We start from the raw sequence: 27,157 nt of genomic DNA on the forward strand, positions 1-27,157 counted from the left end.
GTGTCGGATGTAAATGAATGTTTGGATTTGAATGTATTTTGTGTGTATGTTGAGATGCGGGGGTGGGGGGGTGTCGGATGTGTATGAATGTTTGGATTTGAATGTTTTTTGTGTGTATGTTGAGATGCGGGGGTGGGGGGGTGTCGGATGTGTATGAATGTTTGGATTTGAATGTTTTTTGTGTGTATGTTGAGATGCGGGGGTGGGGGGGTGTCGGATGTGTATGAATGTTTGTATTTGAATGTATTTTGTGTGTATGTTGAGATGCGGGGGTGGGGGGTGTCGGATGTGTATGAATGTTTGGATTTGAATGTTTTTTGTGTGTATGTTGAGATGCGGGGGTGGGGGAGTGTCGGATGTGTATGAATGTTTGTATTTGAATGTTCTTTGTGTGTATGTTGAGATGCGGGGGTGGGGGGAGTGTCGGATGTGTATGAATGTTTTGATTTGAATGTTTTTTGTGTGCTGAGTTGGGGGTGAGGGGTTCGGGTCTGTATGGGTGCATGTTTGTGTGTGTGCTGAGTTGGGGCGTGGGGGGTTCGGGTCTGTGTGTGTGCTGATTTGGGGGGTGGGGTTCGGGTCTGTATGGGTGCATGCTTGAGAGTGTGTGTGCTGAGTTGGGGGGTGGGGGGTTCGGGTCTGTATGGGTGCTGGTTTGTGTGTGTGCTGATTTGGGGGGTGGGGGGTTTGGAGTTGAGGGGGTGGGGGGTTCTGGTCTGTATGGGTGCATGTTTGTGTGTGTGCTGAGTTGGGGGTGGGGGGTTCGGGTCTGTATGGGTGCTGGTTTGTGTGTGTGCTGATTTGGGGGTGGGGGTTTGGAGTTGGGGAAGTGGGGTGTTCGGGTCTGTATGGGTGCTTGTTTGAGAGTGTGCTGATTTGGGGGGGTGGAGGGTTCGGGTCTGTATGGGTGCATGTTTGTGTGTGTGCTGAGTTGGGGGGTGGGGGTTCGGGTCTGTATGGGTGCTGGTTTGTGTGTGTGCTGATTTGGGGGTGGGGGATTTGGAATTGGGTGTGAGGGGGCCATGGGGCATAGTGTTTGGTTGGGGGTAAGGGGGTTCTGGGGCATAGTGTTTGGTTGGGGGTGAGGGACATGGGGCATAATGTTTGGTTGGGGGTGAGGGGGCCATGGGGCATAATGTTTGGTTGGGGGTGAGGGTGCCATGGGGCATAATGTTTAGTTGGGTGTGAGGGGGGCATGGGGCATAGTGTTTGGTTGGGGGTGAGGGGGCCATGGGGCATAGTGGTTGGTTGGGGGTGAGGGGGCGATGGGGCATAGTGTTTGGTTGGGGGTAAGGGGGCCCTGGAGCATAGTGTTTGGTTGAGGATGAGGGACATGGGGCATAGTGTTTGGTTGGGGGTGAGGGTGCCATGGGGCATAATGTTTGGTTGGGGGTGAGGGGGCCATGGGGCATAGTGTTTGGTTGGGGGTGAGGGGGCCATGGGGCATTGTGTTTGGTTGGGTGTGAGGGGGCCATGGGGCATAGTGTTTGGTTGGGGGTAAGGGGGTTGGGCATAGTGTTTGGTTGGGGGTGAGGGACATGGGGCATAGTGTTTGGTTGGGGGTGAGGGGCCATGGGGCATAGTGTTTGGTTGGGGGTGAGGGTGCCATGGGGCATAATGTTTGGTTGGGTGTGAGGGGGCCATGGGGCATTGTGTTTGGTTGGGGGTGAGGGACAATGGGCATAGTGTTTGGTTGGGGGTGAGGGGGCCATGGGGCATAGTGTTTGGTTGGGGCTAAGGGGGCCCTGGGGCATAGTGTTTGGTTGGGGGTGAGGTGAGGGTGCCATGGGGCATAGTGTTTGGTTGGGGGTGAGGGGGCCATGGGGCATAGTGTTGCACTCCAAGAGTGAACCCAATAATAAAGCTAAAACAGGCACAGTTAGGAGATGTTCATCTTTGGCTTTTTGAGGAAACCTGACTCAACGAAGGCCATACTCCTCTTGGGCAACCCAAATAGCAAACTGTAGCAGTCCAAAATAACGGCATGTCCAATCTAGGGTCAATAAAATATATATATAAGTTAATTAAACAGGCGAGATACAATGACTAAATAGAAATAAATTATAACAATGGAAAATGTGTAGTACAAAATGTAAGTTTGAAATGCAAATAAAAATCGTTACCCCTCAAAAACATTCTTTTTCCATGTGTTTAGTACAAATTGGGGGTTTAAAAAGCCTCCTGCCACGCCCCACCCACATTTACTTTTCGGCCCACTATAGCCCTCATGTAAGGTACTTTCGGCCCTCTATCAAAATCAGTGGTGCACCCCTGTTCTAGGTATATCCCAAGTGTGTTTACTTTTTCAAGAACTTGGATGGGGGAGTCTTTGATCTGAAATGGCTTATATTTATGACTTAGTTTGCCCAGTGCTTGGTGTGGACCGACGATCATCAACTCGGTTTTCTCCCGTTCAAGCATATCCAATAACCTTTCATCCAGGTCTCAATGATATTGTATATTGTTGCAATTATACTGTTATCTGTGTAATAACTGCCACTCAGTTCCACCACCAGCTGTGTGCTGTCTGCATAGTTCGTAAAGTGGGCTGCAATGTTGTCGAGCACTGAGCATAGACACCTGCAATATAAGCTAAACAGCAAAGGGGACAAGCTAGCCCCCTGTGGTGCACCACAATTGATGGGTATTGAAAAAGAAAATGTATTTTTGATCTCCGTTCTGACAGGAATGAGACCACCCACCTAATGGCCTCTTTTGAGCAGCTACCCATGTGTTCCAATGCCCATTGGAGCTGTTGATGGTCCAACAAATCAAATGCTACAAATAAGTCCAAGAACACCAGCATGCCTGCTTTGCCCTTATCCATAATGCCGGGGATGTGGGTTTGGAGGTCCAGCATGGCAGTTTCAGTGCTGTGAGACATTCTAAAGCCTGATTGGTGTTTGTGAAGAATGTCACTTGCTTCCATGAAAGCTTGCAGTTGTCTAGTATTTTCAACAGGAAATTACAGTTGGTGACAGGGCAGAGGTTGCATGGATCCTTCTGGTCCAAGCCTGTTTTTTTTATTAAATGTGTAACCATGACTGTCTTAATTGTCTCTGGTATATTATCGTCTCTGAAGGATGCATTTGCCATCCTCGTGAGCAGAGGTGTAAAGATTTCCCTATTTTCTATGATCATTTTAGGTGGCAATATGTTCTCAGCGCATGACGTGAGTCTCACAGTTGCCATTAGGACTATCATGTCCTCTGTAGTGACAGGGCCAAACTCACATTTTTCTGTCACCTTCTGAATCTGTAGGGCTACGGATGTGCTTTGTTGGTCAGACATAATAACTTGAGTTGTTCTTATTGCCTCTCTAGCTTTCAGGTTTTTATCAGTGAAAGCCTCCTGAACCTTTTTGTGCTGGTTGGAAGTGGGGGGCAAGGGGGCAAAGCCTTCGGTTTTTCTATGGATTTCATGATCTCGAACAATTTGCTTGTAGAATTAGATGCTGTTGTAATCTGCTCATTACAGAAGTTTTTCTTTACCACCTACATGCTTTCTTTATATTGCATTTCTATTTCCTTTCATTTATTCTTATTGTCATTTCCGGTTGTTTTAACCATCTACCTTCCATTCTTCTCTTCTCCCTCTTTGAGCTAGTCATCTGGGAGATTAAACCATTTTTGGTGGTTTATATTGGCCCTGGCTAGTTTACACTTGATTGGGGCCATCTGCTCTACCAGCTCTTGTACTTGTGGGTTGTACATTTGTACTATTTTGTCACATGTATCTGTCTCTGTAGTGCAGAACATGATGTTCTTTATACACTGTTGTAACAGGTCTGATGTAATTTCTTTAAAGTTTCTGTTTTGGGTCCGTTTGTGTTCAGTCCTTCTTTTTGGCAGTAATTCTTGTGTGGGCAATACAAATTTTACTTTATGATGGTCCGACCATATACATGGTATGGTCTCTTCCATTCTAATGTCTAAATTACATGTTACCACCCGTCCAGCTGATTGACCTTTGGTGTAATAGATTCCTTATTAACAACCCTGATGTCGATGTCATTCAGTACTTTTTCAAGTTTCAGTGCCTCTTTGTCTTTGGCATTTCCCCTCCATCTATTAAGATATCCCAGAAATAGCATTGCTGTATTGGGGCCCTTGAGATTATTTAACAACTGAATAATTTCATCATTGAAGTCTGTCATCAGAGATGGAGGTCTGTAGATCACAATGACATTTGTACAGCTATTATGTCATGAACCGTCGTCTAGGTCCTTTCTGGACCTCCTGGTCCCTGACTCGCAGGGGATTGCATGCAGTTATCCTTCCAACATGGCCGCCCGGGAACAGAATGCTGCGGATCAGTTTATGCGTTCCACGCTGCTCATCCTACAAAAGAGACATGCCCACGCGGCTCTGCGCATCTCAACGCTACCACTACCTGTAGTTGGACGTGCTTAGCCGGAGTTCAATCGGGGCTCTCGCTTGATTCCTTGTTACCAGTCCCTTGAATTCCCTCCTGTTCCCTTTCCTCCCCAATCTCCTGGAAAACCTTCCAAGCTCGATTCACGGTCCTCCGTGCCTCCGAGCGTACCTTAATTACTTCCTGGAATTACCCTGGACTTTTGGAACGCTCCTGGAAACTGAACCGCTACTCTCACGCTGCACGCCGAAGATCGGCGTTCGGGTCTATACAAATCCCGGACCGTAAAGAAGAAGAAATTCCAGAAGATCGCAAGTACACAACAGAAACAGGTGAGAAGGGGAGAGACTTGTGACATATTATTTGTCGGGTATGTTTTGGGTGCAAGATTGTGCCTGGTTTACTTCCATGCCAGGCCTACTACTTCAATGACACCTGGTTTACTCCCATGTCAGGCATACTACTTCAATGTTCACACTCCGGTATACTCCCATGCCCGAGCAGCATGGAAATGTTCTCCCAACCTCTGACCTGGTATACTCCACTGCCAGGACAGTGAATTAGAAACAAGTACCTCTGTGGTTGAGATCAGCTTACAACATCTTCGCAATACCTTTTGTTTCACAATGCCAGGTTGTTAAGCAATTCTTCAGGGAAGACAAGATTTACATTGCTGTTCTTTATTACACTTTTGTAACTTCCAACACCTCTGCAAGTTATCACCCTTCCCTACTGAATAACCTTCCCAGAAGTGCAGCCTTCTTGTCACTTTGGTTTCCCCACTTCTTCATCAATCAAACACTGACAATGATATGGTCTTATTCTGCTTCTTCATTGGCTTTGGCAATCTGGGCTTATACCAACTTTTGTTATTCACTTCTTAAAACATGTGCAATAAGCTTTACACACTCTGGGACCTTTGTTTACCCCCGTCTGTCAATGGCAATGTTTGTTGGTTTTAAATTGCCATGCTTTCACTTTCTTTTTTAAATAAACTTGCATGATTAAAGTTGCAGTCACTTGATGTTACAAAATAATGCTTTCTCTGCTTTTGCCAGTTCGGTAATCAAAATTGCCTCTGTTCGGGTTTTCACATAGCGCTCCGGTGTCATAATAGCTTGGTGAACTCACCGAGTATAGCATGCAGTTTCTTTTCTCTCGTTGCTCCCAGGTCTTCTGTCTCAGCTGGGATGTATGTGAAAATGTCGAAAAGGGAAAAGTCAGCAGAAGGAAAAACCGAAGTTTATTTAAACGTATTTCCCATTCAACATTTTCACGAAAGTCCCTCTCCCTCATTAATTGGCCCCCCACCTACTTAACTTATGGTGGGCACACTTAGCTGTGTGCCGCCGACTCCCCCGTCACCCTGCAAAGCCATTTCCTTCCACTGACGTGGACGTGAACTGGCACTGCAGGGTCCTTTTAAGAAAAAAAAATCCTGATTTCTTTATTTTCTACTAAACGAGGTCACCGCCGCAACACCCGATCCCACTACAGCAAACAAGGGTGTGTGGGACACACCCGCAACCCCTGCTGCCGTTGGTCATTGTAATGGGAACGTATGGCATAATTGTTTGGCTATTTCAGCTCTATGTAATTTTGATACAGCCGAAATTTACACATTTATGCCATACGTTCTTTTTTATTCGACATTTTCAGCGAACACCCTCCGCTGCTCTTTGTGATCGGGCAATCTGCTGCTCCCAGTCTGATCCTGCCCGCACCTCTCGCACACACAGAGCTTCCAATGCTACAAAGGCTCTCTGGTGCTTGCCTTTTACCAGAGACAGCCTTCTTAAGGGGGACATTTCTTACATTTTTGCTTCCTGCTGCGCAGCCTCTGCAATCCCAGTCTCCAGGGGGAAAGCTTCCTTCTCCAATGCTTCCCACTACATGACCCCTGCAATTACGGCTTCTGGATGTGAAGACCCTCTCAAGACCACTACTACTCCACACTTGACAGTGTTCCTGGCATCTTCTTGCTCCTCCCGTTTCTGCTTCTGCTGCAATGTAGAGAGCTCACAACTCCTCCATCTATGACTACTGCTCCACTCCTTCTGCTTTCTCATGGCCTACTCCTGAGGGGGCTTTTTAAGCCTCCCAGTCTCCCTCAGGTATGGGTCATTCCCATTAACAAGCTGCACTTTGCAGTTTTGTTCCTCTGCAACCCTCTTCCTCGTCCAAGTACCTTGGGGATAATGGAACTTGGAGTCCATAATGCAAAAATCAGTTTTTCTAATGGGAATGTTATTATCATGCTCATTTCTTTTTCCAATTATATTCCTTAAAGAAATATAACAAGGCTAATTGGTCAGACTTTGCTATACAGAGAAATAAATATTTCTACAGTCTAGATTGGTATTGTTTTCAGACTTTCCTTTACTATTCATTTGGGGTGTAGGGGAGCATTCAATTTTATGAGTCTTCCTGTTTTTAAAATGGTTTTCATTTCTTTCAATGCCTAAGGGTCTATGAATGTTTTTTATCCACATTAAGATGTCCAACTTGGGAAGTAAAACACTCTCTCTGACAACATGCCTTTACAGATGTTGGTATCATTGACATTCCTTCTCTGGAGGAAGATAAATACAGCATCTCACTAAACAAGGTCAGGATCAGAAAACGTCTGCCTTTTCCCTGGCCACCTGGGTGGAAATCTTAGGTAGGGTCACTGTGAGGATTCTGCAGGATTCATCAGACAGCTTATTTATTGGCTCTTGATAGGGATTGGACAACTATTTTCCATCCCCTTACCCAAGACCAAACCTCTTTTCTTTGATTGGCCCATTCAGTTGACAAGCCCACATTTTGGGAGGTATAAGGCCCCCCATGTGAATATACATTTCGACACACATTTCAATTTTGCACTTAAAAAGTATAATGCGGCAACTATTTTAATATATATATATGCCTGAAACGGATGCCTATGCCGGACCTAATGAAATGCTTCTTGTCTTGGCACGATGTTGCATGGGAGTTTTTCGTGATTTAGTCACACATTATAACTGTTATCAACCCGTCATTTTCTATCCAGATATATAATTTATTAAGCCATCAGCTTCCTGAATCTCTGCTTCGTGACATTTTCTGATGAGCTACAAACACATTTTATGTTGTAGTTTATGGTTCTTGAGAAAATCAACAAAACCTGATTCTCCATATAAATCTATGGCAATTTCATAATTACACATATTATCATTACAATGAACAGTACATTTAGTTTCTACATCTACATGGAGGTCCATCTGTTTCTTTTCGTTGACCCAGGCTGGTATAAATCCATCAACATTCTTGTGAAGTCAAAGGCCTGCAAAAGTGATCTGGTCTCTCTGGCCAGATGTGTCTATGTCTAACCCTGACTCATAAAACACACTCTGATGTCTGTCAAATGTCATTAGCTCAAGGAGATGGACCACAATTTTGAGTTTTAAATCCAAGTATTTTAGAAAGGTCAACTTATTAAGGGCTGTCTTTGTTTACCCAGTTGCTGGCCCCAAACTAGCAACTGGGCTTCAGAAAGATGTTTTAGATAGATCAAAGATGGGGGAATGTCACTGTTTAAGTGTTCTGAGCATAAACTGAAGCCAATTCTTCTAAACAGAAACTGGTGATTTTTTAACGTTTCTTCACACATAAGGTCTTTTAATATCTCGCATCATGCCATCAATGTTCATCTTTACATCCTATCATATATACACATGACTCTAGCAATGGAGATTCATTTTTCCTTGTGTTCATTGTTCTCAGCTGCAAATGCACACCTTTCCATGGTAACTGTTTCTGTTTTTGCATAGTTGCCCTTTATTCTTTGCTCTCTGTGTCAGCAAGGCTGCACTTTAGACATCAGTCACATGTGTTGGAATGTAATTTCAGTTCTTTGGCCTAGTCACTCAAATGCAAAGCCCATTTAGTATTTCTTGTTCTCTTGCTCTGATAATAGTATTCTGATATTTGGCAGTTGCAGGTGAAATATTGCCTTTTTGTCTGTCAGCCAACAGTGTGTCTTTGTATTTTCTTCTGCAGTGTAGTCTCATATTCCATGTGCCTGGTTTCCAATCTGCAGAAAGGCCACATTTCTGTGGCCTCTCTGTTCTAGCCCAGAAAATAATATGTTCATGTGCTTGTAGTTTGGAAATGAACTGCTGGCCTTTTCCTTGCCAGTCTACAATGTGTTTTCCAATTACAAAAAATATTTCTGCATTCTTAGGCCCAACGTGACTAAAGGGAGTTCATTTGATCCTCAGGCTTCCTTTAAATCCCTCACCATTCCTATCGATAATCAACTATGCCAGCAGCTTATACCTCGGCATGCCAGATGATCTCATGAATCAGTGCATACAGAACTGAGCAATACAAATTTTGCTCAGACTCCACACGAGGGAACCCCTAATTCCAACACTAAAAACTCTTCACTTCCTACTCGGTAAAAAATAAGTCAATTTAAAGCACTCTGCATTGCCCATAGAGCACTTCAGGTCTCTCAAACCGAATTCATCAGAGACAACATCACCCAATACCAACCAAGAAGGGCACTAAGGTCCAGCAGCTATGTACTACTAGAGAACATGCGCTTCATCAAAGTGGGCGATTGAGGCTGGGCATTTTCCAGCATGGTGGCCTAACTCTGGTACCTTATCCAAAGGATATCCGAGCAACTAGGGACCACCTTATTTTTATGAATAAATAAAATTATGGATTTTCAAGCTTGATCAACTAATAAACTGCCCAGCAACCAGAAGCTGACTGGCATTTTGAGACAGTCAACAACCCATTCCAGAGAAAAAAACACCGACCTACCGCCTCTGAGCCTTGAGTAATCGCTTCAACTGCCACCCCACCACCTCAACAGAATGCCTACCCCCTCAGTCACCACTATACACAGTGGCTAGGGCTTCACCAGATGGATACTCCCAGTGTCCCACCAGGCCCTCCACTAATCCTCCTCCACTTACCAGTTTACCCGTTAAGCTCAAATAAGTTATACTCATATCAACTGAGCCACTCACACACATCAATTAAATAACCCCCAAAAGACATCAAACAACAGAATGCTACAACTCTACTCTGAACATACACAGCACAGCTCTGGCCAATGCATCCCCTCACAAGTGCCTTCATGCTCTTAACTCATGCCACTTAGAAACAGACCTGGACAGAGTTCAGGTTACTTCCGGTCTCCACGCATCAACAAAACAGCAAAGTTTTCTTGTATTTTCCCTCATTTCCCACTCACCTAACTCACCCACCTGTCTTTCAGAACTGCCAAGATACCATGAACATGGCAGTGGTACACAGTACAATTCTTAATAAAGAAGCATACCATAATTGGATGCGGGGCCTGTTACTCTAGACATCGGGCTGATTGTCTAGTTTCCTGTTCTAATTCAGGTCTTTCCAATTCCTGATTGAAATCTATAAGGGATTCCTGTATCTTTGCAATGGGAGATAAGTGGGCAGGCACTGCTGGTCCTAGGGAACCACCATTCTGTGATTCCCTTAAAGAGACAGTAGATACAGGATCCCCAGCTTCCATGGAAACTAAAGAACTGTGCTTTGGTGTTGTAAGATACTGAGTCCGTCCCTGGTTTGCACCATGCCACTGAACCCTGTCTTAAAATGAGGACCAAGTGAGAGTGACCAGGGCATCCCTCACATTGTGCCCCTGGACGCATCATTCTCTGGCTTCAGGAGGTACCAAGCCACCATTTTATCCCACAAAACATCTTCAGGAACACACAGCAGACTTTGTCAGAGCAGTCTTACAACTACCAACGCCTTGGCTGACCCAGCACCTACTTTGATATTGGGATAACAGTACTGTTTGACCCATAATTAAACTCCTCATAAACGTGAACTTTAAATGTGTCAATTGCATCTTCTGAAAAAAAAGCAGCTTGAAGTAAAAAATGCTACAAACATTAGGCAATCTGAAACTTACTTAATAGGAAAGATTGTGGTGGTTGCTCTTAAATCCCTTTTAGACATTCATTGCAGCCTTTCTGCAATCCAGTAAAGAATGGGACCAGTGCTGCCTTGGTAGATGTTTTAGGATGATAACCTACAACTAGTGGATGAAAGGCGAGTCCTCTTTTTCAGGTGAGATCTCTTATCAACCTATGATCCTGGTGACCACGGGAGCCTAAACCAACACCTGAATGCTGTGGCAGATGCTTTCCTTTGTTGTGTTATGCAGTTTCAGTCCTTTCTGCAGGATGACTCCCACTGAAGCAAGGCAACCTTCAATCGGCCAGTGTGATCATATCTTGTAGAGTCAGCCATGCTCCCCCACTCTCACCAGTTTTGTCTCACATATGTCACCTCTTTTTCAACATTCTACAGAAATGCCCACTGACACCTAATCAAATGTGGATGACATGAAGATCTGAATTCAACTCACAGGAGCGAGAATGACTTAAGAATGTAGTTATGGGTCCAACATTAGAGCATAACAAAAACCACATACTCAAAAAGTAAAGCAGCCAACGGGCAAGAAGCAACACTGTTTATTACAGCTGGATGAGCACAAATCCAACAGACCAGTGGATAGGCTCTGATCGAAAGGCTGATATCTGAATGGAATATGAACAGTAGTTTTATACCAAGAAATCAATGGTTGGATATACATCGAAACACTTGCGAGAAAGAGAGTTATATTTTTCTATGTTTGTCAGGGATTCCATTGGTTCATAGAGATCTCATCCTCAACGCTTACGTTGATTAGTGAAGCGGAATTGAAGCAAACAGTTTCCCATTACAATGCCTTCCCACGTGTTACCACATTTATTCACACCCCACCCCTGAACAACTTGTTATTACTGAAGTAACATTTGTGCTGACTGCCAGAACTTTAATACACTGCCATTGGTCAGCACCATTGAAAACGGAACACGAGACAACCTGCAGCTGGTGGCAAAGGGTACATTCACACGATACCTGTTGGATAATTACCTTTGTGAACTCTGTAGTATATACCTTGGAGGCTGGCCACCTCCCCATAGCTCAAGAACTTAACGTCTGATTGGTCCTCCTAGGAACGCCACTCCGTCCAGTGTTCCCTTCCCACAGCCACCTGCCGACGGGCATCTACAGTCATGTGACCAGCACACTGATATAGAGCCACCATTCCTGTTGCCATGTAGGGCTGCTAGTTTGGCTGACCGCCCTGTAATGACATCACCCAGTTCTAGTCATGTCGGCCTTCTCGTAATGAGCGGCTTGATCCCCACCCCCCTTTGCAGATCCCTGTCATATTGGGCACGTGGTTCAGATCGAGGTTTCCCAGGATCAGCCTGCCCTGAGGGATTTCCCACTATGTGTGTTTATAATAGCACTATGTCTGTCCTTCCCCTTCTTTAGCTAATCATAGGATAGTATCTTGCACTGTGTGTACACCCAATGCATCATTACCCACTACTGTTCCCGGTAAAGCCCTTTGTACAGGGTGCCTGTGGCTTAGAATACCTGTGCCATTTCCTGTGTAGTTGTCCCCACGATTCCCCTTCTTTATTCTTGCAATTGGTAGTTGGGTGCCCCCATATGGCGCTGAATTAGCACCTTTAACACAAGAACTTTAGATGTGCCTGTGTAAAACACATGAATGGATGAAGATTAACACTCTTCTACTTATCGAGACCAAAATGGATTGAATCCTATCAGAGACACACAACACATCATCCCAGAAGGACATATCTCAGCAGATCACTCTAGGCCAAGTGATTACACCCCTAACCAGAGAAAAAGATCTAAGGTTTACTTTGACCAAGAAATGATAATGGCACTCAAGATTAAATCTGTTATTATTTAGTTGCAGTTCATACCAGCTTAAACCCAGGATCCACCTCTCTCTTTAGATCACAGGACTCTGGTGGTAGGGGCTGTCATTGACACATCCCTTGACTGCACTAATACCCTGTATGATGGTTTCCCAATCTCTCCCATTTTCTAAATTATGAAGGGCTCAAAACTCATCTATTAGGTTCTTTGATTGATTGATTTGAGACGTGCTCTCATTGCCATTGTGCCCAGGAGAGCTTTGAATTCAAAATCACTTGTCTGCCCTTCAAGTGCCAACTCAACCATGCCCCACCCTAATTACTGACAAAACTTTAAATATATAATCAAACCCGTCATCTTTCTAGCAGTGACACATTCATACTGGAATGGCCTAACCTAATGTTCCCTTCAAAGGGGAACAGGGTTACACTGTTCAAGCCCCCATAATTTTTAACTCTCTCCTCTTTGCAGTCTTTTCTCCTTGGCAGCTTTCAGGAAGTAATACAGAGCATACCTGTTCTACATGCAACACAGCAAGATCATCAGCATCAAGAGGCCCTTCCAGATAACATGTGCCATATAAGTATCCTCATTGTGAGGGGTCAGAAATGCGAGGCTGAAAACTTGATAAAAGTTTTTCACATGCTGTCGCTGCCACTTCACTTCTACCCTTCTCGTCGGATTTGAAGCTTCTAATCCAGTTTCAGTCCTGTGACTTGCGCCGTCCTGAAAATGAACCCACTTTGCTCCTCTAGCTCCCTGGTGCTCGCCAGCCACCAGAGTCAGGCACGCAGTGCGGAGAGCTTCTCTCCCCTGGGGTAACCTGCAACAGCAGCTACTCCTACTCATCTGCACCTGAGGGGGACTTAAATAATAAAAATTCCAGCTCAGGAGTATGTTGTCAGAAACACTAAACTGCATACTGCAGTTCTGTGCCTCTGAGCCCCTCTTCCTCGTCACAGTACTTCTGGCATTATGGGACTTGATGTTTCTAGATAACGTTTTTTAAAGATGTGAATGGTTGATTCTTACTTTCATAACTCAAACCAAAGGGGAAGTTGCATCCTCAGAAGTCATGGTATTGATGTTCCGATCCTTACATGTTCCATTCTTATACTGAGCATACCGGTTTTCATTACTAACATTTTGAGTAACTTTGGGAAGGGGAGTCTTACTCTGACAGCATGAGATTAGATATTCTGGCATCATGGATATCTCACCCTCCGAAGAAGATGAGTACTGCGTCTTTCCTAGCGGAGACCTCTTATTCCCTTGGGGGCCTTCTCCTCCCAGGTGATCCACCCAATGAATACCACCCCCAGGGTTAGGATCAGGTAGCGGCTGCCTTCCCCTAGCCACCTTGGAGGAGACTTTAGGCAGCTATTCTGTGAGGACTCCGCAGGATTCATCGCATCACTCACCTACAGATCAGATGCTTGGAAAACACTACATAAGAAGTTTCATACAACTGTGGAATGTACGTTTCTTTAAAAATGTAAGAGACTACTTCACTAACAAGAGGAAATCCATGTGCATTTACTTATTGTCTTATTCCCAGTCACACCCGCTCACCCCAATGATATTTGAATCATTAATGGTGTTGAGTATTTATTTGAATAACTCATTGGGTGTATGTGATTAAGCACTTGTTGACTTATTTTACATGTAATTACTAATGTTTTGAAAGACAACACATGTTTCGCCCTGTCTGGGCTTGTTCAAGGTTGATCCAAGAATGTGTTATTCTCGTGGTTGATGGCCCCTATCGGGTATCTTCAGCTGACTGCATATAGCATGGACTCAAGCAATTGCATTATGATGGTGTGCTTCGAGACCCCCAACCGGCCCATAGAGTCGGAGTTTGCTCAGAAGCACTTTAAGACAAGATAGCAGCACCCATGAGATGGATGGGGGTGCAGATAGATACTTAAATACCAATCAATAAGGACAAGTCAACGGTTTGGCAAAGGGAGTCAGTTTAATGACAAGTACAAAAAACAGGGAGTCATGAATATCAGCAATGGTGCGATCTTCCTTCTCGCTTCAACTCCAATTAACTTCATAAAAATCCTAACATTTATACTGGAAACTCGTCATCATTGACGTGTAACACTCAAAAGTTGACATGCAATTCTATTGGTTCGGAAAAGATAACTTTACTATAGGTATTATATCTGTATATGGTAACGGACTGAGGGGATTGGGAAAACACTGTCAGGTGGGCATCTAAGCGCTTCCTTCAAAAATGACTACTGCAGACGTCACTAAAAGTATGACGTCCCATTGGTTCTACTAACTATAGGACCCTCGATTAGTTGGTCCACTGTGATTGGGTTGGCACCAACCCCATGCATACTTTTCCACTTGGCTTAGCAGCACACAGAATGGTCCGCCAGGTGCAGGGTGCCCCTCAACTCACCCGGCCTTCCTCCAATCAATCATCACTTTAGTGACTATGTGTCAATTATTTCGCTGTCGTTGACCTCGAGACTGCATCTTCTGTCTAGATATCATCTCCTGGCTCACAGTCATGTGTGGGTGTGGGGGTCTTGCTTCTGTTCGTTCGGCTGGTCACGTGATTCAGTCACCGTGGATTTGCTTTTTCTTTAACACTTTGGGCCTCATTACACAGATGGCGGTAATGGTTAACGGTCACCGTTAATGGTAACAGTGACCGTTAACCATTACCGCCTTATTACGAGGTCCCTTAGCGGGTTGGTGCTTTAACGCCTGCTTTTTGCAGGCGTTAAAAACCAACCCGCTAAGGGACCTTGGTGCTGATTACGGCACCGCAAAATTGCGGTGCCGTAATTAGCACCTTCCCCATTCCCATTATGCCCTATGGGGCAAAAATGGGAATGGGGAAGGGCAGTGGTGGAAGGAGGAATTACCGCCCCACCAACCTTGGAATGGGGTGGTAATTCCCCCTTCCACCAAGGCGGTGCCGGTATTTTACCGGCATGGACCAAGGTGCTAATAGCACCTTGGTCCATGTGCTAATACCGCCATCCGTGTAATGAGGCCCTTTGTATATTTAATTTTATGTTCACCCACCATCTGCCTTCGCCTTCTTATCTTGCCCCTTCAAAGCAGTATATTCTGGTCCTTGCTTCAGTTAATTGCAGCTACTGCTCATTCATTTTGATGGATACAACCTTGGTTCCATAGGCACGAGTTGCCTATGCCGAGTTTCGTTTCTGCTGCTCAGCTCCTGATTTCGTTGAAGGTGAAACCTTTCTCGAATGGCCTTAGTAATTTTTGTTGATTCTGCTTTTTGTGCAAAGTGGAAGTATACTTCATATAATGTGCTTTATTTGAGGTAGAAATGCATATGGCGCTTGCCGCACTATCCCTCTACTAAGCATAGCAAGCTGCACGATTCCCTTAGCTTTCTTGCAGTACCAAGCATATGTACAGGTGTAAACTGGTCAAATATCTTTGCCATGCTTACAGCTTAAGCTTCTTATATTTGACATCGTCTTCACACTCTAAGTTCACAATATCCTTGCTCTTGGCCTTTCGTCTCTGCGTCATTCTCTGGTCGTCATTTCTTCTTCATGTGAGTCAGTCCGGGTTCGCATGATGTCACCATTCGTATTCTATTAGGACATTTTTGGTTTCTTCAGGGACTGTACTTAGGCGATCTTCAGTTCGTCTTATTTGTTGATATGGCTTTCTCAATGGGTACCTTACTGTCCATGGTTTCCTCAGTACTGGCACTTCAATAGATGCTGTTCTTCTAATAGGTACTGGGCAGAGCCCTACCGCGGCTCTCTGCTGGTTTATTTGCTCATCATACGCCACATATCTTGGTGTGAACATTCTTGGTACTTCAAAATGGATGGTTGGAGTGCAGGCTGTATTTGGGACCTCCTCTACACTTCCCCCTCTGGGCGATTCATCGACCACTTTGACCTCCTTCTTTGGATCCATCTTCTTTGGTACCTCTGTATTCACCTTCACTTCATCACCTGGGTCTGTCCTTTCTTCATCTTTTGGGTCTATACATGATGGTCTAAAGAAATGTCTCTTTTAGATTTCCTGCTGTTTTCACGTGTTCGTCTTTATTCCACGTCATCAGTTGACACTGTCATTTGGGTTGCAGTAAACCCATCTTCCCACATAATTTCTATGCTTCTTGGGATATAGAAACCTTGTTCCTTCTGGTGCATGAATGCTGGCTTTCACAAAATCTTTTATTTCTGCGTCAGTGAAGTCTTTGGGCTTCCATCCTGGCTCGACATTAATCATGATCTTCATCCCTATGGCTTTTTTTTCGCAGTTTTCTGGTATTGGGAGTTTATTATCTTGATTACACAGAATCCTAGCAGTATCATCAATAACAGGACTCCCAGGAACTTGAATGCATCTGCCATCCATTGTGGAACCCATGAGAATAGTGATGCAAACCAACTATCATCATCATCTTCGTCCATCTCATCAATCATCTGGTTCTGTAGTTTTGTCAGCATACCTATTGCTTCTAATAGAGTTCAATTTTCCTCATGGTGAGAAGGTATAAATGTGCAACATGATTCTCTGATTTTTGCACAAACTCCTCCATCCATGGCTGTGATCATGTCAAGCACATATCTATTCTGGTGAGTCATCAGTCGGACTGCTCTTAACTCCTCCTTAATCGCATTGAATCCTATTATGATTGTGTTGATGGTGTGCAGTAACTCCCATCTGGTTATCTGCAACCATTTGGTATTTGCTCCAACTTGCAATCTTGGCATGAAAATTGTTGTGAACACTAATGAGGCGAGGCTAAAAAGCCTGTGATCATATGGGATTGTGTGAAAATCTTCTTCCGATTTGTCAGAAAAGTAATTCTCCCTTTTCATTCGGGTCAATAGTTCCACAGATCTCTTCTTCCTCAGGTGAGCATCTGCTTTTGGGAAACTGTCAATGTTTAAGTCACTCTTCGGGATCACCAACGCGGGAATGTGGACATTCACTATTGTGCATACACCTCCCCAGTTTCTCGGCAGTCTGATGTATGCTTTGGATCCACATGCCCAATAATGATCCATAATTACTGCAGTTCCATGTATCATTCCTGGAGCATCAAAGATTTGTCCACAGTTCTGATTCTCTCCCATCTTCCTTGTGCCATTATTCCTGAAACACAATTTTGAGCTCTCCAGTGGTACTAGCTGCAAGGGTCCTCCTGTGTCTTCGACCCATGTCAGCAGTTTTGCAAGCCTTGGCCATAATGGCTTGCATATCCTTTGTGAATTTTCAATTGCTTCCTTGCAGGCTCTGAGGACCATCCCTACCCTGCAGATAACTACCCATTTTTCCCATCCATCTGGTGAAAGCACTGTTCTTCCAACTTTGAGCCTCTTCTTCCATTTTCCCTTGGACATTTACCTTCTTGTTCAGTTCCCATCTGATTTCCGCTCCTTTCACTCCAGGTTTCTTGTACCTGATCACATGGTTCCTAGCATGAGCTCTGTCTCTTGTCTTTATGTCTTGAATATAATCATCTTCATCAGGATCCGTTTTTTCAGTTGCCCATTTCAGTGAGGCATCACTACCCATGAACTGGCCCTCTGGTTTTGCACATTGCTATGTGCGAGAGGCAGTGTGCTGTCTGGACATCAATTTCTACAGCTACGGAGATCTTGGACTTCCCCATGCTGTATGGTAGGAGTGCACAAACAAAGCATTCCCCCTCCGAACTTCGTCTTCAAACTTCCTTCATGTGTTGGTACCAAATGTTGCTTCGCAAATGTGCTGTGCTGTCCAAGTAATCGTTTAGTTCGTTGTTGTCTCCGTGTATGCTTCTCTTGATTCTTAATGTTTTCATGTAGTACGCTATAACTACATCCCTTAATGCATCTATATGGCTGTTTCCTACTGGAGGATTCTCAGGTATCCTGGTCCATGGTGTAGGCCTCATCTGTGCCATTTGAGTAGACATATGTCATTTTCTTTCGGTTAGGACTGTCCGCATCCACTCTGGCATTGGTTCAGTATATGGCTGTACTATAGAACTTGTACTTGTCCCTTTCACTGGAACATATATGCTCGGCAATATTGTATCTGTGGGTTTATTCTTCAGCTCCTTTTGTTTTTTCCAGAGTTCAGTTTTGTCCGTTTGTCCCTGCACTTCACTTATCATGGAACTGTTACGCTCACCTGATATCCCCGGGGGCGTCTGGAAGGCTCTAAGATCTGGAACCCTGGATGTGTAGTTGCCCAGTGCTGAATAATGAATCTTAGTTATTTGTAGGGTGAGGTATCCGTCCTGCGTTTCTTGTGCAGGGGCGCTTGACATTTGTTGGCGAGCTGCCCGAGTTGCTTCACTGGTGCAGTTCGCCTTCCTTGGGCTCAGGCCTGCTGTGACCCCGAATCTGCTGGTAAGCAGGTAGGTTTGTTAATTGTAAGTCTTTGTTCTGTTTATGGTGGGAATTCGTTAATGTCTTTATCGCCTTCTTTTCAGGTGCGAAGGTCCTGATGCTGGCGTGCCGGATGGAGAGGCACGTTTTCTAGGTAATAGAAAGCGCGAAGCGCAACGCCTTTATTGTCTTTTAAAGCTAACCTGTATTTTCTTCTTCTTCTCCTCATAGGCCGCTGTGGTGCTGCGAGTGAATGAGAGCGCGATGAAAAACAGGCCCCCGGAATCCGTTAAGGTAAGTACAGCACTGTGCGGTTGTTTAATATTGAAAGCGAACCTGAATATGTCTCTTTTCCTTTGCAGATATTGCTGTGGTGCTCAAGATGGAAGCGTGGCGTAGCACAATGGAATTCAGGTAAGACTGATGGAATTCAATGTTTTGGAAGCACGCGTTCTAATATTGTTTTTCCCTTTGTCGTTATTGGAGGTCGCAATGTTCGAACAGCAGCTGTGGTAGCGGTTCGCCGGAGGTGTCCTTAAGCTAGTACTCACAGGTGAGTGATGTTTCTTCTTCTCTCGGTTTCCACAGATTGCAGCCCAGTTGAGATGCTAAGTGCTGGATGGTGTTTTCTCAGGTAAAACAGAATAATCTTGTTCTTGTTTTTGCAGGATTACAGGAAGATGCTGAACACCAGGAGCTGGACACGGTGAGCGTCACGCTGCGGGTTGCAGAATAACTCGAAGCGTGTTCTGCAGTCAGGGTGTGGTTTATATAGCCCAGGTAAAGTAGCACCAGGGAAAGTAGTTCCACGCCTGCCACACCCAAAACACTAGACCGCATGGCTTGGTTCTTAGAACTAGACTACGTGGGTGCTTCCATGTTGGATTTAAAGGCCCATGTACATAAATGGGACCTAGTTTGAACAGCCCTTCCTTCCTACATATGAGCCTGGTGCCAAAGGTGCCAGGGCTGGCTCTAGGAGCCCTTTTGCAGTGGTTTTAAGGCCCTCAGGGTTTTGGTGGGAGCCTGCTTGTGGCACAACCTGTGCCCCCTCACAGTGGTCATGACAGGAACTTCTCACAGTAGGCAGTCTCTTCTGCTCTACTGCTTTGGATTGTGGCTCTGTAGTCATTGACACTAGGCCTGGTGTATGTGCATTCAATGTTTGCATGTGTGTGGTTGTCAGTAACGTTTTCCCATTCATACTCTGCCAACCCTCTCTCCGGCTTTTCGATTTGCTTGTTACCACAAGTGTGTGTGCCTTGTTGCTAATCACATCCATCTCAAGTTCACTCACTCTATTATCAGATCTTCTGGGGACTGGAATTACTATAAAGGGTCTGGGTGCTTTTGTAGGTGTCATTCGTACATTATTAGGTGAATGTACTGTGATTTGTAAGTGGTTTCAACCCAGCATTCCACCTAAGTCAATGCCTAGCGTGTGATGCACAGCTGGAACCCTTAATTATATATTTGTGTCTATAAGTTCTTTTATTTCTGAATGATGTACCCTTATATCACGCCCCTCTCTTTGAATCCCCCCGGTCTCACTGAACCAAGAAGAAGGTTGTTTTGCAAAGTTAAAAGATTTATTTTAGGAATTTGAACAATATATATATATCACACTTTTATGAATTTGAACAATATCTAGATATCACACTATTAATATTTATACAATGATCAGCATTGGGTGATCTCACAACAATCAACAATCTCTTTAATCAGAATGAGTATGGATAAGAAAAATAATGCAGCCTAGAATAATACTGGATATGGATAGGAAAACAATGCAGCATAGAATAATACTTGATAAGGATTCAATCAAATGCAATGTCACTTTTTCCCCCTGTACACTACTCAATTCCCAATACGCAATATAGAGATGGAAGGAGAGAAAACAGGTTTCAGCAATATACAATCTCAACCAATACAGTTTCAGTCCTAGTTCCCCCCAGCAAGCATAGAGAGAAACAGGAATGATTTCAAAACAGGTTGAATGCTTTTAAATGTGGCTTGTAATGAATGGGCAAAACACTGAACATTGATTTAATTTTCTAAATGGATTCAAAACTAGTGGGAGCCACTTTGGATAGTTTCAGGTAAACACTAGCAATGATGATTGAATAACTAGCAGATTTGAAACTGAATTCTGAGGTCAGATGCAAAGAATAGCTGTTTTACACATGTTGAAATTGAGCCAAATGCAAATCCGCTGCAAACTTTTCAGCGCACGAGAAACGCGACTGCAGCAAAACTATAAGGAGTTGGAATGCGGTCCTGGGTTTCGTTTGAAAGCTGAGGATGTTAGCTTGACACTTACATTTAGTTTCAAGCATGTACTGTTTGGAAGTTATGAAGGTTTTAGTAGAGGTCGATTTTTCTCAAAAAGAGTGAAGATTTTCAAATGAAAGATGCGCTTTTGAAATACGAACAAGGATTTTCGTTACACTAAGGGAGGCTATGAAGATGCAAGATACCCAACGGGGCAGCCACCAGAACAGCGGCGCCTCTGCTCTGACTTTAGCCTGCCAAGACACTTGTCTTTCTTCAGCAAATATATTAGCACAAAGATGAATTTATCACTACAATTAACAAAGGACTATATGGATGAGGGAAAGATTCAGAAAAACAAGCAGTTCTGGATATGCTAAAAAAATTGGTTGGATAGGATTACTTAAGGATAAGAGATTGGCTATGGACAATTTTATGCTAGATACTCACAACTATGGTTTGGAATAGGCCTGTCAAAGATCTGGTCAAAGGTTTTGGACTGGAATTCTGTTAGTCCACCGGACAGGATTCAGGCACCCAGTTATGCACTCAGCACGGACCTCTGATCTCTGCACGGCCTATGAACTGGATCTGATGGGTTGGTTCTGGGTTACAGCTATCTGGTTACAGCTCTGCTCTACTGGTTTGGATCTCTGGGTTCTGGCAAGAGTTCTTGGCAAGAAGCAGAAACAGCACAGCCATGCTGTTCAAATTTTGGTGTGCCCCTTGGGAGTCTGGGGTTAAAATCAGGTTTAAAGATTTTAAAGGCCAAGCTGAGAAAGGTTCAGCTTTGGAATTGGGCCTTCTGCCTTCAGAGTTTTGGAGTCTTGGATCTGGGTTCTCCTGCAGAGCGCTTCGACAGTAAATCAGTTGATGGGTGAATGTGTGTGTCTCTAGGTCCTAAACAGTCCCTTTTTATGTATTTCCCAAAGGGGTGGGTAGGCTGATTATACTAAGCCCACCCTCTAGGAATCCGATTGGTCAGAGTAATTCCCCTCTCCTGATTTGAGAAGGAAATCTAGTGTCATAGTGATGCTGCAATTTACAATCCAAGGAGTACCTAACCTTTGTTTCAGTGCAGTATATCTATTTATCACATAAATCATATTTACGATATCACCAAGTTGCTAATAATACATATTCACATCACAAATTTAGTAGAGCACGTATCCGTCTGAGTCTCATTTTAGTGCGAGATTCGGTTCAAAATTAACAGTTTTTCGTGCTTTTGGTGGGGTACCCAGTGTCAGATCTGTCCACATTTTTCTCCATACATGCGCATGACAGCTGGGCATAATCCTGTGAAGTTTCATATTTCTAGGATTATCACAATTGCTACAACATCCAAATTTCGGTAGCGCTGTCTCTGAACATCGCACAGAGCTCAGAGTAGTTTCAAACGGTGAGCAGAATTTTCATATTAACAACCTCTAATTTACAGATTTTTACAAATTGTACACAGTTTTCTATGAGTCTTTTTTCAAAAAGATATTTTCTTGTAATCTAAGATACACAAATCTGTCTTGCCCCACCTCCAGAGTTTGATGGGCCCAGAGCACTCCCAGGCTCCCTTCCTGCTGGCAGTTGTTATCTGTTAACAGTTGAATCTGCATATCTTTTTAATCAAGCGAGTTTTTTGTCTCTCTCCCAGAGAAGCAGGCCAATATCTCCTCCCACTACCGTTAACAACTCAATGAAAGTTCCTGAGCAGAGAGCAAAAGGAAGGCACCCTTTGTTGGAGCAAATTGTAGAATGTGCCTTTGAAGTCCAGTGTGGCTGGCCTCAGTTCACTGTAAAAGCACTTGTGTAAAATTGTCTTTTATAAATAGACTTACATTGACAACACATATACACACAGATCTCATAATTCCAGTCTTTTTCAAACATAGAGATTGAATTGTAGCAATCTATATTGCTTTTGATGGCAAGTCTCTGCTTTTCCACAGTTTGATTTTAAGACACAAGTTTAAACTGACAGTATAAGTAAATGACAGCTCTGACACAGGCGAGCGGCGGTACTGCGCCCATATTCTGACATACTTTTCCAGGCAAGCACCTTTTTGAATGGGGATATTTTTGTGATGAAATGTGCTTCTCCTGGCTTAGGTGGATTCTTTAAATAAAGTGATGTTTAACACCCAACAAGGATGTTGGATCTTTTCTGATGTTTGGGAACCATGATTTTGCACTTTCAACAGCAAAGGAAAAAACGGATTTTAAAGCACTTCTGGATTTTCCTGGCAAGCAACCCTGCCTTTTCAGGTACTTCCATTTCACTCTGTGGGCAGCCCAATGACAGGTTTTGGCAGTGTGGTCTCCTGTTTTACCACTGACACAGGCAAAATGGATTGGCGGCCTATTTTTCAGGTTTCCCGGTGCACTTCTCAGATCTTTAGTGCATAGAGCTTTTTGGCGGCCATCCTGTTGTTTTTGATGAAAGCAGCACACAGTGATGTTGCAGGGCAGAGCCTAGTGGGTTAGAACATACCACAGATTGGAATGCTTTGTGCACCAATAAAAAATGCAGTTCTGATCGTTAATGACAGTAAAATGATGATGAATATAATACAGAAATACATTATGCCCCTCTAGGTTAGGCCGCAGCATTTACGTCCAGGGAACTATGACAATCTCTCCTCCTGCTGGAGGACTAGAGTACTGTTCTGGACTCCCATCTCGATCATCTGTAAAATGTTTTAACTTTTAATACAAATTCTAAATAACATTGTCTCTGGATCCTGTTTGCTCTATTTGTGAGCTGTAGAACTTAAACAATTGTCTCTCCTTGACAGACCACTGGATTTGTCTATTAGTCCTGGGTACAGTTTTCTTGTTTAGGCTATAGGGAGTGTCAAAATCAAGCAATAATTCAACAAGTCTTTTTACTGTGAATGTTCAAAATATATCAGCTCCCAGTCTGTGCCTCTGATCTGCTTCATTGCTGAAGACATGCTGTGTCCTTGTCAGTACAAAAAATAAAAGAAAAAGAAAATAAATGAAATCTTTGACACTGCTCTCTCGATCTGTCCCTCGGCGGAAAGTTTAAAATCTTCTCAAGTCGTTTTGCCGATAGTTAGAAAGTTCGATTTGCATCACAATACCATGCAGGAGCATGCCCATCTGTGCAGAATTTGCTGGATCTCTGATGTATGTGAGGACGTTAACATCGATTGGTCTCCCCACAAGCTCTGAAAAATCCTTGATTAGGCAGAAGAACACATTGCTTGCCAAACTGCTGTCTTCTGGTGACAGGGACATTTGTCCGGTCGTTGCTGTAATTTGGGACTCTTTGCTTTTCACTTGACTGTAAAAAGTGTTTGCAATTTCTGTTTGCGCGGAGAGCCACTTGTATAACTATGCTATTTAGGATGATGCTCAGATGTTCTGTATTTGCTGGATCTCGAAGAAAAGTTAAAACATCTGTCGTTCTCCCGACAAGTTCTGGACACTCTTCGATTAGGCGAAAGAACAATACATTGATAAGCTCATTCGCTTCCTTCTCCACTTGGGACATTTGGCTTTTCCTCGCTCTACTCAGGAAGTAGGAGGAACTGCTCGACAATCACAGTGAGCAATCTCCTTATTGTCTTTTCATTTTCAGGATCTTGAAGAAAGTCAGTGATACTGGTGAGCCTCAACACCACTGACAGGTAAGATCTTAGCACTAGATCGAAGTATGTCACCACATCTTTGATGATGTCGCTACGGTGGGACACCATAAGTGATTCTGAACAAGGTTATTGTGCGGAAAGAGTCAGGATACTGGTTTTTCTTCCAGCTTATGTAACCTCGATCAAAATTTCCCATGTTCTCTTTTCCTTATTATGGCTTCAGTGTGCCTCAGTCCAAAGTTCAAATTCAGCAGGCTATGTTGTAGTTTATAAATGCAATTTTCTTCTTCACCCTGCAACTAGGATGCACAGAGTGTCCGTTTTTATGTCCTTATCCTCCTTTTTGCTCGGAGGAATATCCAAAGTAAAACCAGAACTTTTGCACAAAAGCTCTTTGTCTTTGCTTTGCTGCTGCTCATGCGTCCTTCTTCCTCGTCATGGATCTCGTCTGCATGTGCTGTGGTTCTTCCCCGTCGTCTGTAGTCTCTCTGCGCTGGGGTACAGGCAGGGGGCCTTCTCCGATGTATGGCTTCATGTCGCCCAAAAAGATCCAAGCTCTTCTTCCTTGTAGTTTTACTGCAGATGGAGTGCAGTCTTCCACTGTAAAGGGACCGTTAAACCTTGGCTCGTCCCACCTTTTCCTCATATGGTTTTTTACCAACACAGTGTCTTCAGGAAAAACGGATGGAACACAAAGTCCCTGAGCTGTGCTTTCAATAATATCTCCCTCTGTGTTCCGTGCTGCCCTGCACCCTTTTTGTCATCGCTGCAGCTGGCCTGAAATTACAGTAAGACATGATGTCATGCAATTCAAGTAATTTTGCATTTCAGACCCTGAGATTTCTCCTGTTGACTGGGCATCACATCTAGCTCTGTCTCGGGGTGTCAGTGGAGTGTGCATTCTTCTTCCTGTGGCTATTTCGTGCGGTGTAAGATGATGGTTGGAACCGTGTTGATTCCGGAGTGCATACAATGCCAAAGGAAGGCAGTGCAACTATCCTTTTCTCAGAGTAAGCTTAAACTTGGCTATCCTTTCCTTTAATAAGCCATTGAGCTTCTTGCAAATCCTGTTACCTTGCAGGTGATACGCCGACGAGAACTTGTGCTTTATACCAAGCAACAAGCTAATCTGCTCGAACACTTCATTTACAAAGTGGGTCCCGTTATCTGATCTCATGATTTTGCATACCCCCCAGATGGGAAATACCTCCCTCACTAGAAATTTGGCCGCACAGGTAGAGTCTGGGTGTGTACAGAGACCTGCTTCTATCCATCTAGAGAATGGACACACCACAACAATTAAATACCTGTACCCATTACATACTTGAATCATATCAACATAATCGACATGCAAGTGTTGAAAAGGTCAGTTCGGCCTTGGGATACTCCTCTAATTACCTTTAATGTGTGCCCAGCTGTGAACTGTTGGCATATTATACAGTTCACCAGAAAAGTGCAACATGCTCCGCTAAGTTCGGTATGAACCAGTGTTCCGCGAGCATTGCCGCTAGATTCACTTTCGTCATATGTGCCGGATAGTGTAACTGCTCCAGCGCTAATTTTAACAGGGCTATAGGCATTACTCATTTACCAGTGCTGTCTTGTTGCCACAAGCTGTCAGAGGGGTTTAAAGATTATCCTTGCCGCTTCCATACATTTTTCTCCTCCTGTGGTGCTTCCCCTTGGAGTTCCATTAATTGTGTTTGTCCCAGATTATCATAACTTTCAGGTGTACTCCATGCAACCATCATTTTCTCATTTGTGTGAGTGACTTCCACTTCCATGATCGTCTCACTCTTGGATGCCATACACTTGGCTTCATAGTCTGCTGCTTGATTTCCTCATGAGATCAAATCTGTCCCCCTCATGTGGGCAGCGCATTTCACGACTGCTATGCCCACTGGGAGCTGTAGTGCCTTAATCAGCCTGTCCAATAAGTCTGCGTGCTGTACTGGCATGCCGTCAACTCAGAGGTAGCCACTCCTTTTCCAGCACGCTAAGCCTGTGTGCACTGTTGACGTCATATAGGCGGAGTCACTGTACACCGTTACTTCCTGCTCTGCGTGATTCTCAATAGCGAGCATCAGCAGCAATAATTCTGCAGCTTTTGCTGAATAATGAGATGGTATTCGTGCACTGAGAAGCACTCGAAACTCTCCATTTGCTGTGTGCTTCATTATTGCTATGCCTGTATATCTTTGTCCATCGTTTTGATCAATTTTTGAAGAACCATCAATGAAAACAATTTCTCCTTCTGCCAATGCATTTTCTTTCACCCTGGGAATTTCATCATAGAAGTCTTTATAATTTGCACAGTCATGTATTGCCTCTCCTTCAGGGACTGACTCTGCTATAAACATAGCTGGGTTCACTATCTTGCATCAGACTTATCCTAATCGATGGATTCGATATGATCATTTCATAAGCAGAAGCTCTCTGAGATGTCCGTGTGCCCTTCGGTTTCTCTAGAATAGCAAATGGCGAGTGCTCGACGTACAATGTCAATGAGAATGCCATTACAATGGTTGTAGCCTTCTCGATGGCGAACGCTGCGGCAGTTAAACTTTGTTCGCACGACAAATGGCCTCTCATCACTGGGGCAAAATTTCCACTATAGTATGCTAGGGGCTTGTACCCCAATGTGGCTCTCTGCGTGAGTACTGCTGTCATGACGCTGCCATTTGTGTGTGAGAACAGGTAAAATTCCTCTGCATAAATGGGAATTCCTACAACTGGTGCCGTGTAAATGGCTCTTTTGAGCTCAGCAAATTCTTCCTCCAG

This window comes from Ambystoma mexicanum, chromosome 3q (assembly GCF_040938575.1).
Source record: "Ambystoma mexicanum isolate Mex_15411 chromosome 3q, UKY_AmexF1_1, whole genome shotgun sequence".
Lineage (NCBI taxonomy): Eukaryota > Metazoa > Chordata > Amphibia > Caudata > Ambystomatidae > Ambystoma > Ambystoma mexicanum.